We start from the raw sequence: 13,348 nt of genomic DNA, 5'->3' as shown, positions 1-13,348 counted from the left end.
AATTCAAATACATCATTTGTGGTTTGTATGATTAATTTAATTGCGCACGACAGAAGCAAAATTCTAAACAATGAGTCTTACAAATAGCTCACTAATGGCCACAATATATATATATATATATATATTCTAGTACCATATGAGTAATGCAAAACGATATTACCATAAATTAAATAGTGAAAGAGCAAGTAATGTTTTTTAAGACGGGCCTTGGATGAGGTTAATTGTTAAGGTTCAACACACAATGGTTATAAGCAATTGTTTCTAAAATGTTTTTTTTATTACTGGCAAAGATAAGATTAACAAATTTACATAGAATGCTTATTTTGGGGAATGAAGAATACTTGAAACAATGTTTGAATTACAAAATCCAATAAATTTTTGGGATGAAAATTAGATGTGACAAACGGTGTTTTTCCTAAATTAAAAAAAAAAACTTTTATGTTCTATTAGTACATTAATTGTTGAAGATGTACTCGATGATATAATAATAATTTTCATTAATAATTTACACACACCAAATGCTAGTAGTAATTCTTAACTACTATAGTTGTTCATTACACTAAAGATAAAAAATCTTCATATTAAAAATAAAACATCACATTTTGTCTTATATTAGCTTGTTATAATTTACTTATCTAAAATTATTTTTTTTTGCTCATCTAAAATTTAATTTAACAAATTCTTCTAAAACCAAATCCCTTGGAGAATGTTTTTTTTTAAATTTAAACAAATGACGTTTATTTTATTATAAATAACTAAAATATAACAATAATAATATATATTACATTGCAAATTCAAATCACAACCGTCAAAACAAGAGTTACAGTACCAATCGCGGACAACTTCATTGTGTCAGGTACATTGTTCAAAATTAAATGCAGTAATTTCAAAACATTTTATATACAAACTATAATAAGTTGTTTTGCTGCATTCAATATGTATGTCAATCTTATCGGTTTATTATAAATAATTAAAATATAACAATAGTGTTATATATTGTTGGAAAGCTAATAAAATTGTCTACAAATCTGTTATAAGGTTTAAAAGCTTTTCGAACTAAATTTACCAAGAGAAGTCTGTAAAGTTAGTACTAAAAGTTTGCAGAATCAAATCGAATAAAGTGTGATTTTAGCAAATATTTATTTAATTTATAGATAATTAACTGATATGATTTTTATCTCAACTCTGTTTCTAAAAAAACAATAGTTTAACACCTGTGTGCATACATATGTAAAATATGTATGTATGTATTTCCTTTCTATTCTCTGAATCAAGAATGATCGAATGAATGAATGAAGTGTAACAAAGCGCATTCCTCAAAGATGACTTACGAGTACGAGTATGCGATCGTTTTGTTTATTCATGTTTGTGTTTTATTGCTTTTGAATGAAAAATTATGGTATTGTTTGTATTTATAATTATTTATATGAATTATTAAATCGGTTTTGTTCATATCCTGCACAAAGAGATAGAATCAAATTTTGCTGTTATTTTGTGATCCTTCTATTTTATATAGTGTTTCTTTCTTTGGAAGAAAGTTAAGACAGAAGTGTTCTCAATACTTCTTCTATACAATCTTCTCGATAAAGTTTCGATTTTTTTGAAAAATGTTGCGTTAAATATTAGACATATGTATGGCGTTCGTCATTTCAAATTGTCATTTGAATAGAGAACAGAGTTTTTTGTTTATTGAAGTTACACTTATAATGGGACTTCCAACGAGGTTGAGGTAAATAATTAACGCCACCATGGTTTATGTCCAACTTTACCACGATGGCATTATTCCACTTGTGGATAAATTCAATTTGCTCGTACGTAGAGTTCATTTTTTAGAGTTTTATGGCCTATGTCTTAGAAAGCCATTCTTTAAATATATCATTTATCAGCTTATTCCGCAAGTGGAGATTCAGTTTGCTCGTTAGTAGACTCTCTTGTTACTTTTCATATCGAGACTCAGTTTGCTCGTGAATTTCGTCCTTTCTTATCCAGTACAAAATTTAGCAATATTCTTGATTTATAAAGAAATTTAGTTTTACTATTTATATTAACTTTATTGTAATTCATTCCCACATACATAAAAAATGTAACAAAAAATTGATCATTAGTAGAGTTCCGTTCCTCAGAGTTCAAAACTACACCAGAAGTGATTATCAGTATATTCTGGAGAATCAGTTTGCTCTTCGGTATAGTCCTCGGTTTTACTTTTCTCTTGTAACAATATAATATATAATTACACACTGCGTGCAATATCCTTTCATATGATGATAACAAATGAAAATGTTCCGACATTAGGGGAGATCCTCTCCAGCACACGTCTGGGTGTAGTTTTGACCACCTGGCTTTAGCTTTATGCCTGACGATGACTACTACCGCGTATGTCATATAGAAAATAATATCGGAGACTCCTGTGTGTGTTGGTGATCAGTTTTTTTATGTTACTATAGGGACCCCTTGATATATATATATATATATATATATATATATATATATATATATACATTGCACATCTTGTTCAATGTAGTCATCGTAGAGAGCAAAACGTAACGGTCTGGCACATGCGTGACCCCTTGAAAATGGAATATAGCACCCCTATACGACACACAAGGAGCATATGAACAAATATAAAAGGTGTTTTTATAGATATACACACATATACATATATATGTAGTAATACTGACTATATAATATATAGTATCTTGGAATTAATTTGTTATGTTCAATAGTTCTGAAGTTCATATTAATTCTTTGTAAATTAACCCTCTATTGGCCCGCGTAATTTTCAAGTCATATTCCAAATTTTCGATATGATACTAAATACTTATGGAATTTTTGTGACATGACTCATAAACCTTAATTCTATAATCTTATTTAGACAACCAATATAAATAATTATAAACATTGCCAAGGCTTGTCTCCTGCGTCTTGAAAATCCGCGAAATCGTCGGCATACATCGAGTTGAAAATCCGCACACACACGCATACATCGAGTTTTCTATTGCATGCGAAAATGTTCAAAGAGATGTTGTATTGAACATTTTTTCTTTGATGTATGTAAAACAAAAATTCGGCCCATGAAGGGTTTAATTTGTTCTAAACAAGGAGTAAGTAAAATAAGAAAAATTCGTTCAGAAAGTTTGAAAATAATTCTATTCACGAATTGTGAGACATTTTAATAAAAAGTTGTTCTACTAATATTTTGAATAGAGCTCACTTACTCAAAACTGGCAATAAAAAATGTACTAGGGTGCATGGCATCGTGCCAAGGCAAATTGCTGAAACTTCCCATACAAAAAATTAAAATCTATAAAAAATGTTCATAATTTTTTTGCAACTTTGAAAAATTTAGACTTGAAGATTTGAAATTTTTGAAAAAAATGACTTTTTTGGAAATGATGAAAAAATGACTTCTCTGAAATATATATTTTTTTAAATATTTTGCAAATTTTGAACTTTTTTTTTCAAAACAAACGCACTGCCAGCGTGGTGAGGAATATCGAAGCGCGTAAGCGCTGTGTCGCAGTCTAACTAATATACAGTGGTACTTGGTACGGACCGCCAGATAGCATTTTTTTTTCAACTTACTTTAATGGATCTTCGAAACCACTAGACCTACCTTACCTAAAAAATTTACCAGTTCTTCATTTCACCAATGCAAATAAAAATTTTTTTTGAATTATTTAAATCGGACGCTGTTATCTCAAAAACTCGAATGCCATTTTTTGCTCCGTATTTTCGGAACGGCTAGACCTGCCTTAGCCTAAATCAATACGAATCGAATGTTTTTTGAATTAATCAAATCTGTTGATCCCTGTTCCCGAAATCGTCGGCGAAAATTTGTATCCGAACACACATACACATCTATTTTTTCTAAGGTATGGCAAAATGTTCAGAGACCTTTGAATCGTAAATATATACAAATTTCAATTTTTAATTTTTTTGCGATTACTATAATTTACCCATGCGGGAAGTTAATAAAAACCAATTATTAACAAATCAAAAAGTTTATCCTAATCAACAGTTGCCCGTATGGACCCTTCGACTAAAAATCATTTCCTAATATTTTCAATCATAAAACTACCACCTACTAAGCCGCTAATCCATTCACGTGTTCCATGTATATATGTATCCATTTAAGTGTTTGCACGTGGCGTCCATATACATTGACCGCACAGGCATACGTCCAGTTGGTTAAATTCAATTCACGGTTGAAAAAATCTTCGCATTTAAAGTATTGTACATTTTTTCGCTTTCGAATTTCAAAGGCGAACACCCACCCTTTGCAGGGTTGTGTGCGCCCACGCGTGCCGGGCACACGCCGCCGTTTGCCGCAGTCGAAGGGAAAGAAATGTTGACAGAGAAGAAAGAATAAAGGTGATATATATTTATGTATAAGAAGATTTTTGTAAAAAATATAAAGTTTATTGGAGAGCATTTCCATATGTAATTTGTTTGTTTAAGTTCACGGTTTTGCTTACAACGCCTTTATTTTTGTTTTGATATGTTTTTTTTTTTTTTTTTTTTTTTTTTTTTTAATTTCAATAATTATTACAACTGCTAATTTATTAACATCAAGTAATATTGATAAATAATAATATAAATTGATATGATTTGATTGTGCTAATTGGGCAAATTTCATTAAAATTCAATACTTTTTTATTCAACGATGTGTTTATTAGACATCGATATTTTCTGCACACTTCTTTGTTTCTGTATATAAAATTATGACATACTTAATCTAACTTGGAGCTAATTTGCTCCGCTTATATTATAGTATTTTCAATATTATCAATATTATTTAGAACATTTTCAAGAAATTCTTCCTTGGTTATTTTCATACTCTCTCACCATAATGGGGTTAATGGTAACTTCTGGTGAGCAATTTAAGTCGCAACGTAGAAGATGAAAAAGGGCTCTAATGACGACCAAATCAAACCTCAATATTAAATCATTTTAAATTTTATCTTCGAAGTGTTTACTGCTAATATTTAAAGTATTCAGATGCCTCTATAACAGCAATCGATGAGAAACTTTTATTTAAATCCCAAAGTCTAGGCATTTAATTTTTTTGTATTTGTGTCAATATTCCTTTAAACCACACGTATATATATATATATATATATATATATATATATATATATATATATATATATTTACATATGAGCAGATGTTCAAATTAAGATCAAACCACGTGCCATTTCTCGTCTCGAGATTCCTTCCTAATCTTTTTTATTTTCTTCCTTGTTGGAATTTTCATAAGTGGATCCATATGTAAAACACATTCATCATACATAGATCTTGAGCAATGATGTCCAACGCAAGGGCTTATTTTAAAAAAAATTCAGACTTGTGAAATAGTCTAACTATATATTACTTATTTATTTTAGAATTTAAAATTTAAACTCTTGTTGTTTCGGATTGCAGAGAATTGTATTACATAATTACATTTATCAAAGTTCAGAAATATGATTTTTTTTATTCCCACGTTATTATTTAGTCCACAATTATTCAATATTTAGAGTAATTATTGTAAGTTATTTTAAATTGCAATTTATTTTATTTATTTTGTTCGGGCTATTATTTAGTAATTAATAAATATCTTATGAAATTTAAGATATATATTTTATAACTTTCAATATTTTAGTTTAAATTTGGAAATGTTTTATGTATTTTCGATGCAATTTCTTAAAATGCGGATTTTTATTCTAATGATTTTTATCTTTGACATCCCTGTTCGAAAACGTCTGCATTTATTTTTAGCATTTAGAAAACTAACGGAGAAATATTATAGATAAGGTCAAATATTAATAGGAAATTTCATTTCCTGATTGGAATCTAATTAAGAACATCTTGAGACTAAAGAACGACTTTGCATTTTATTTTTTTGATAACGGGACGAAAGTATCTACTCTAAAAGATTGAGAAAGACTTAAGAGAAAATCTTCGTTAAGGACTTTATTTTTGATTTAGAAAATTTCGTAACATAAAGTAATTAAATTAGAATGAATTTATTAAGAAATTTATGAAATATATTCGAAATTGGTTTGGCAGTTTTTGATTTAAAATTAATCCAAATAGAATGGAATCACAATAGATATATGAATTATCCAAAAGTTTCAAAAATTGTTTAGTATTATAATTATGTTATTATTATGTTATATGTCATATTTATGATCTTAATTGAAAATTTCGTATCATACTGCTTGATACTGAGTTGGCCAAGGTTGGGATTATTAAAATAATTTTATAAGAATGCAATTTTACCTTTTTCTTAACCGCCAGCCAGTCAGTTAGTCCTTTATAAAAATCAGTCAAGCGATTAGTATCGCACATTATCATAATAATAAGAAAGGGACCTGAAAGTTTTCTTTGCAAGCCCTAATTTCTTACTAAGGGGGCATATGACTTAACTTTTATGCAACCATATGTCACGACCGAAAAACGAACGGTAGAAATTCAAGTTTAGTACCCTTAAGTAAACTATTTACTCTGAAAAAATATTTTATTTTTTCAGTTTGGAAAGTAGTTCAGACCAGTTTGCTTTTCAAGATTTGTGGAATACACAAAAATATTTTTTAAAATTTTTTATTAAAAATTTGATTTATTATCAATTAACTAGATTTTCTTGAATATACAAATAAACTAGCTGTGAGTGTCGTTATCCTCAAGACGAGTTGCATGAACTTCCCAGTATGCGTAAATAATTGCCTAAATCAATAAGAATTGAGATTTAACAACTTTTTTAATATTGACGATAAAATTTTCAATTGCTTATTTCAAGTTGTTTTTTCCGAAATTTTATGATTTTTTTATAATTAGGCTACTTTTCGCAAGCCTATAAAAGTAATTATATTTCTTAAACTATGATCACAATGGCTATGGAAAATTTTATTACAATCGTTGAACTTTTGCAATATTTTACAACCATGTTAAAAATCTAATTTTTGCAATAATAATTATAGCTTTTGACATTCGGCAGTTATGTTATGAGTATATTTCTTGTTCCTAGTTCCCAATTTTTTTTTCTGAGTTTACAAAATCACATCTGCCTACCTAGATCAGCTGGTTTCTTTTTTCTTCCCAATTTTTTTTTCAAATGTCTGTACCAATAACTTACGAATCAAAAGTCTAGGTGTTACAAATAGGGTGCCCCTAATATTTGGAAATGGTTTTATTGAAATGCAGAAGCGGATCTAGTATCACAGAGATGAACTAGACACCCTATTTGACTCACCTAACTTAAATGATAGTTCGGTAAAATAGTTAAAAAATATTTTATTGAGAATTTCTAAGTGATAGAGAAAGTTTTTTAAATTGGTTTATTACGAATTACGAGTATATATATTCAAATTAGATTTTATTGGTTCGACATGGTTAAATCTGATATAACATCTGAAAAACCATTTCGTCAAAATCTTTTACTAATAAACCATCTATTGTTCGGAATATCGGAATAATCCTAAACTACTGAACCGATTTTAATGATAATATTCATAAAATTAGGATTGTGTGTAGTATGTAGTCGTTAAAACAAAAAACAACGGAGTGAAAGTTTAAAAAATCAGATATTGATAAAAAAAATCTCATTTTATATGATAAGACCGCTGGGTTGCCCTCTCCAGAAAGAAATACATAGATAACGAAGTTCTAATCGCTTTTTTAAAAAAATACTTCATGTTTCAACTAATTTATATCTCAATTTTACCAAGTAACATCTTTTTTAAATTGATCTCAACAAGTTGCCGAATTCGTTAGCTCTTTTTTATTTCTATTTTATCGACCTCGATTTTTTTTAATTGATGAGACGGCATCTTCTAATTTGTATTAATTAATTAATTCAACTAAAAAAAGCATACAGACAACATCCAATCGATTTGGAATTGAAGGCTAATGAATTTGCCAATATTTATAAAACTTTCTATAATAAATCAGAAGATTTAGATATATGAATATGCAAATATTCTTAGAACGTTAAAATAAAAAAAAAATAAGTTGAATAAAGTCTGGTGAATAAAATTAAATGCTCTAAATAGTCTAAATGGTCATCTTATTTCGTAATTAAATAAGGGACAAAATAATTTATGACTTAGATGACAAACTAAGACAGCAATTAAGATATTGATTTCCAACTATTTTTTTTATGTTTATTATGTTTCTTGCAAAGGTATATTTCATCTTATATTTTTGTGGTATTTCATTCAAGTCTCGCAGAATCTTTCAAGGTTTCCCATTCTTAGTCATAATCTCAAATGCAGTTAGTTCTTTTTGTATTATTTAATTTCCTTCCGAGAATATTCGTGAGAAACCAGTTTAATAATCTCTCGTACGTACACCTAGGTTCTTTGTAAAATGACTAATACTATATTTAAATTTATACAAACATACAAACATAGACTAAAGTTTTATATTTGCATCAACGATTCTGGACCACACATGAAAACACTAATTGCAATTTCCTCCTGCTGGAAGAGGATATAGAATTTATTCATAAACATATTAATAAACTGTATTAATAATTGTTATTTTAAGATCTTGTCGGAATTATTCACTTTCTAGAAATTGCTAATTTTATGTCCAAGTCATTCTGAATAGTTTGCTACCAAAATTCAAAAAAGCATTTTGCCAAAATTAGTTTATAATTTCTGTTCTTGTAGTGTTTCTTTTCTGTGTATCAAAAGAAATCTTGCTCATTTTTTTAATGATCAAATCTCAAAAAAAGATCTTCTCTCATTCGTGTAAGTTTCTGAATTGTCGAGTTCCTGTGATCGATATTTAATTCACTCGAACGATAATATGTACATAAAACAGGATGAACGAGTTCGCCAGTCGACTTTTTGTGGCAATTAGTTTCCGGCCACTATATTATAATTGCTTGTTTTAGGTGAGACAGGGGGAGAATATACTCAATTTTATTGCAAAACTCCAATGTACCTTAAGAGACTAAAAATATATCTAAAATTAATAATTTTCTTGCGCCCCTATATTATAAAACAGCGCCACCTAATACCCACACATATCGATGTACTAGAAACATAGAGCTAGGAGTTCCACAAGGCACACTTTTTGGTACCACTTAACTTAGAAAACTTATATAGACATTGGATTCAAGTCATATAATTTTTATTGTATGAAATAGATGTTGCATATAATTAGTCATACAACAGTTTTGTATATTTTTTAGATTTTTCTATTATTAAATCATGATAGGTATACTTCTGTTCAAGATTAAATGCAGGTATTTTAACTTATTATTAAATAAAGAAGATAAATAAGCTCAAGAATATGAAGTTCCAATATTTGGATGTAATAATATTTTTTACACAACATTCATCCAAGACAGTTTTCTCTCGTTCAAATAAAAATTTAAATAACAAAGCCATAATAAAATACGCAAATCGACCATTATTATCAAATATCAAATTAAGATTCTTTTTTATCGCCTATCTATTTCCATGACAGAATTTCTAAATCTGCTTTCTTAATCGATAAAACACATTTAATTTGTCAGGTGAAAACGATATTGTTTTCTTTATTTAATATGAAGCACGTTTTTACTTTCTACGAAACGCCTCGGGCTCAAATTTAGTTTGTTATGAGAATTATCGATTGTTTATCGATAAAATCGATACCGTATAAGGAAGGTTCGATAATATTATATCGATGGGAACAAAATAATAGTGTGAGATTCTAAAAACTAAAAATTCCACCATAAAATAATTATGAAGTTTCTCTAAAACCTTTACAGCAGTTATCAATGATTTCAATTTAAATATGAGAGAAAAATAGTTGTTTAAGAAGTTTCAAATTAAATTCCTCAAGAAAAAATTAAACTTGTGGTGTATGGCAACGTGCCTCAAGGCAAACTGCTGGAACTTCCTGTACCTTAATGAAATATTCGAGGAATATTAAATGTATTCAAATAGATTATTATAATTATTTAAAGTATTACAAGTGATATTTACAACTTTAGCTAGAATTAGAATTAAAATCCGAATTCAAAAAAAACATTTTTTGAAAAAAAATCGTTTACCAAGAGCAATCGTTTAGTCAACACAAGCAGAAAGTTTTTTAATTTTCCGAAATGGCTGGACCTGCCTTTTCCAAAATCTAATCACCACTTCTACCCATCATTAAGAATCGGATATTTTTTGGATCAATCAAATCGGTTTCATCCACATCTACTTTTTCTGACTAGGTATGCCAAAATGTTCAGAAACCTCTGAAACGTGAAGATATGCAAAAATTGTGCAATTTCGATTTCTGGACGATTACAATAACTTACCCGGGAAGTTAATAATACATTCCTGTTTTTTTTTTTGAAAAAATTGTAGTATATAGTTTTCAACTGACAAAATTGACTAATTTTAAATTAAACATTAATTTTTATTATTTCTTCAATGAAGAAGCAATGCAGTGAAATTACAATACTGCATTATAAATAATTTTGCTCAGTTTTGTTAAAAAAAAATAACTAGTTTGAATTCAAATCGATACAATATTTGTTACTTATTAATAATATTCTATGCATTTTCGATTTGTCAGAAAACAATTTAATTAAATATTTTTTATTGTTCTGAATGTTTGAAGCTAATGGTTTTGTCCAGAAACTGTTTTTCAAATATTTTTAAAATACTCGACAAAAAAAGAAATTAATTTGTTTATTTGACGCTCGTGACAAGTATTTTTATACGGCATGTATTTGCACAATAAATAATTTAATATTTAAATAAACATTAGACACATGTCTCTTTAATATTTGCTTAAACAATTCGCGGAAAAAGTCTTAAATTTCTTCTGAAGAACGTAGAAGCTCATAAACACACAAAATTTTGCAAAATTAATTTCATTAATATATTTATTAAACATTATATTTCTCAAAGGGCAAATATGTAGTATTATTTAATTTTATTTATTTTTGCACTTTTTTGACAGTAGTATGATTCGATACAAAAGTATTGAACCAATTTTGAAAATTTAAAAACCGTTTAAATTTTAACTCATGCTGATTAGTTTTTGCTAAAGATTGGTTGGGCCATTTTGAAATTAATTATTAAACATTTTCTTAGCCACAGAGTTTATATAACAAATATTATAGTCTTAATGGATATTTCAAAACATTTGTTGTCCTATAGTTGAGCCATAAAATTTCATTAAAGATTGGAATAATGATCAGAGCGTTTAGGGCATATAATGTACTAAAATTAATGAAATTGCATATATTAAATGTTAAAAAATATCAATTGGAAATCGCATTAATTGGTTTTATAAATAAAGTGTAAAATTGCGAAAAAACGTGAGAGAATTATCTATGCAAGAGACGGAAACTGGAAGAAACTTATTTAATCTTCTCTGAAGAGAGGATATTGATATCCAGCAAATAAACAAAAAAAAACGGGTAACGTGAGCTGATTATTTTTTACGTTAAAATTTTTATAAATTTGTATCATCTTCAGAAAAAATTGCTATTTGCAGAAAAATATTGCAAGGGAAAAATATATAGAAAATGTTCTAAGTCTAAGTTTAACTAAGTTTTTTTTGAATAATATTCTGAAAATTTAAACCACTGTGATATATTTAACAATATTTTATTAAAAAAATTAGTTCATGGTGATATATCAATCTGCTAAATTATTTTTCCGCTTGTTAAATTCAATAATAGTACACCGAATAATATATAATTAAATTCTTTCGTGACAGTTTGAGAGCAAAGTAATTGAAAGAAATAATAAATATAATTTATATATTTATTTAATTCATAATTTAAAGAATAGAAATTTAATATCGTAGAAATAAAATATAGTTACGAATTAGCCTTTAATAAAACTCAATTTTTTAAAATTATTTCACTTATTTGGTTCTTAATTAAAAATAGATTTTGGGAATTTTATCGGTATATTATATATTAAATAATAATTGTAAAATTCATAAATCGATAAAAATTGTATATGTGAAATATTAAAATTGCATAATATGATATAAAATATATGAAATTTTCAAATTGAATATTTGATATAAAAATTGCATATATTTAAAATGATCTATGAAATAATTGATTTAATTAAGTGTTCTAGAATTTTATATTCTAATTTGCCAAATAATTTCAAATCGTGTACAACATTATATAGTTTTCTATATTTTCTTATATTAAATTGATTGTTCTTGGAATATATTAAATTTGTATTCAAAATTCAATATAATAATATTTCATTACGAATGAAACATATTAAAATTAAATTATTTTTAAATATATAATACATTTACTACTTAATGTTGAAAACTAATATGGCCACATAGAATTTGATTAAAATATTAAGATTATATTTATATATTATATTCATTATTCAATTGCATTTACTACATTTTATTATTTGTATTTTTCAATACTAAACAATAAAAAATAAATTTTAACGCAAAATAATCGACAGTAAAATTGTTTTATCAAAAAATTAAAATGCATATTTTACTTAAAAAATCAAATAAAGAAAATAGATTTTAAAAATAGTACTTATTATAAACAGAAAAAGATCTAATTTTGACTTTATTATAAATTTTATTATGAAAAAAAAACAGATTATTTTTAAATGTATACTATTTAATGTTGAAAATTAATAGGGCCACATATAGTTTTATTTACTGCGTATTATTGTACTTATTTTTTAATAGTGGACTGTTTAATTAAAATGATGCAAAATAATCGATAAGTAAATTTTTTTAATATATAAAATGTGCAATATAAAATATATTATATTGCACATTATTCTTAAAAAATCAAATGATAAAAATAGTTCTAAATTGAAATAGTACTTTTTACAAAAACAGTAAAATCTAATTTTGTCTTCGGTTCGGAATAACATAATTATAAATTATGAAAAATATAAACAAACTAGTGAGCCAAATAACTGCTTGGAAATTAATTTTTACTGAAAAATTAATTTTTAATCTGGGATGAGAACACACTTAATTTTTCTTTCAAGCTAAAAGTGATCCCTAGTTGAAAATGTAAATAGGTATTCTATATATTTTAATTATTATAATTTAATAATAGGTTTTATTTAACACTATTTATTTTTCTTTGATTTTTCTCACAAGTAATAAATTTCATAAGAAATTAATAATATCAATACAAATAATATATATATATGAAAAAATATTATATAATATTGATATATTAATTATTCTAAATGTTATTAACAATATTTTACCCAAAACTATATATATACATATATTTATAAATTATAAAATATAAAATTTATAAACATACCTGACTCTGCAAAAAGAGCAACAATTATTCCTCTTGTATTGTTTTTTCAATTAAATCAAACACAACACATACCAAAAGTTTTAAATCTCG

At 26.5% G+C, this 13,348-nt stretch overlaps 1 protein-coding gene across 1 annotated transcript in view; it reads right to left on the bottom strand.

Annotated features, from left to right (window-relative positions):
- LOC113378221 overlaps positions 1-13,348 on the bottom strand; it is a 24,482-nt gene extending 11,134 nt beyond the window's left edge. Inside the window, exon 1 of the mRNA XM_026618753.1 lies at positions 13,259-13,348. The gene's annotated coding sequence lies outside the window, so the exon portion shown is untranslated. The remainder of the gene's footprint in view (positions 1-13,258) is intronic.

This window comes from Ctenocephalides felis, unplaced genomic scaffold (genome assembly GCF_003426905.1).
Source record: "Ctenocephalides felis isolate EL2017-DRISC unplaced genomic scaffold, ASM342690v1 CF-g0.4_SCAFFOLD_00845, whole genome shotgun sequence".
Classification (NCBI taxonomy): Eukaryota; Metazoa; Arthropoda; class Insecta; order Siphonaptera; family Pulicidae; genus Ctenocephalides; species Ctenocephalides felis.
The sequence above is the reverse complement of the archived record's forward strand: the minus strand, read 5'-3'. Positions and strand labels throughout refer to the sequence as shown.